The sequence below is a fragment of the Phascolarctos cinereus genome, unplaced genomic scaffold (genome assembly GCF_003287225.1).
Source record: "Phascolarctos cinereus isolate Bilbo 61053 unplaced genomic scaffold, phaCin_HiC Scaffold_5;HRSCAF=322, whole genome shotgun sequence".
NCBI classification, from domain to species: domain Eukaryota; kingdom Metazoa; phylum Chordata; class Mammalia; order Diprotodontia; family Phascolarctidae; genus Phascolarctos; species Phascolarctos cinereus.
In genome coordinates this window covers 78,071,225-78,072,698 of record NW_027555958.1, presented here as the reverse complement: position 1 = coordinate 78,072,698, position 1,474 = coordinate 78,071,225, and the positions used below count along the sequence as shown (strand labels likewise).

The following is a 1,474-nucleotide window of genomic DNA, read 5'->3' as shown; positions in this document are numbered from 1 at the left end:
CACCCTGACCAGAAAGTCTTTCCCTCCAGGCCTGCCCCTTTCTAATGGCCCTTGATGCCAAATGGGGGTGTCCAGCCTGGTGCCTGTCCCCAGAGACTCTGCTGGGTTTGCTCTTCTCTTTGGCTTGTGTCTACGCCCACTTTCTCTCTCAGGAGAGTCTAATGGACCTGAAGGCAGCCCATCGGGTAATCCAAGGCTGAGCCTCCAGGTGCCAGCCCTTCTCGCTTGAAGCAGGACAGAGTGTTTCTGAATTGATTTGGAGAGCTCCTGTTACTGGAATAGACTGGCTTCATAAGGAAGGTTCTGCTCTCTGGCCTGTTCTAGGAAGATGTCTGCTTCTCAGAGACTTGGAGGCTGAGTGTGGAAATGGGCGCTCACGGGTCCAGTCTGAGTGACAGACAGACACTGTTGGCAGGAGGGGTGGGTGGAAGCGTCCTGGCCAACTTTTGGGGCGTGGGTTCCCACCTGTTGGCTTTCACCCGGAGGCTGCGGGAGTGTACTGAAGGGTCGGTGAGGAGGACGTCAGACTCTGGTGAAGCAACTTGAAAGTAGGAGAGACCAATGAGGGTTATGGGGACCCAGGGAGAGGAAACAGCTGCTAAAAGTTTTAAAGTTAGGGAAGTTGGTTTGAGCTGATTGCGATGGGGATCAGGGTGCGAATGTTAAACGCTGTGGTCAGGATGGCCGAGCGGTCTAAGGTGCTGCGTTAAGGTCGCAGTCTCCCCTGGAGGCGTGGTTCGAATCCCACTTCTGACATAGTCCTTTTCATCTTGCCCCGCTTAGCTCGCTCCTTCTAGTAGAGGCTGGACAACAGCCATAACACAGCTAGAAAGCCAAAGGCAGGCTGCCTCACTGTAGAAACTCACGCCAATCGCAGGCTGGCTACGAGTCCATCTTGTTACCTCCTTACTTACGCTTCGCGAGGTGCTCTCTGGACTGGCCCTTCTTCCTTCCACTCTGCCGGGAAACGCTCCCACACCCCCACCCTACAAAGCCCAGGAACCATCCTTCTCTGGTGGTTCTCAGACCACCGGCAAAGGCAAAGGCGTTTTGGGGAGTGGTGCAATGCCAGAGAACAGAAAAGTTGCTCCTGGCTGGGTCCTAACTTTCCCAGCAGATCTGTCAGTGAGGGTAAAAAAAAATTCTTGTCTGCTTGCTGTTTGTTTTTCTTCCTGTTCAGCAGCTGGGAGCCATACATGGTTCCTTCACTCTCAGTGACCTAAGTGTCGCCCCAGCCCACAAGTACACAGGAAAGGCAAGAAACGGTACTCCAGGGGAGGGACTCAACCTGCTAACAGTTAGCAGAGCAGGCGTATCTCCCTCCCCTCCGCTCAGCACAAACACCTTTCCTTCCTAGCTTCTTTTATTTTTTGACTTGTTTTGTACAGGTCAGAACTGGGATGGGGGCAGGTGCGTTGGTTGTATCCTGCCCCTTTCTTTGGTCGTCTAGAAGCTAAGACTAAGCCTTAAAATG

At 53.3% G+C, this 1,474-nt stretch overlaps 1 non-coding gene across 1 annotated transcript; it reads left to right on the top strand.

Annotated features, from left to right (window-relative positions):
- The first annotated feature begins 674 nt into the window (after positions 1–674).
- On the top strand, positions 675–756 carry TRNAL-AAG (transfer RNA leucine (anticodon AAG)). Its single transcript has one exon. It is a non-coding gene; the product is annotated as a tRNA-Leu (tRNA).
- The last annotated feature ends 718 nt before the right edge of the window (positions 757–1,474 follow it).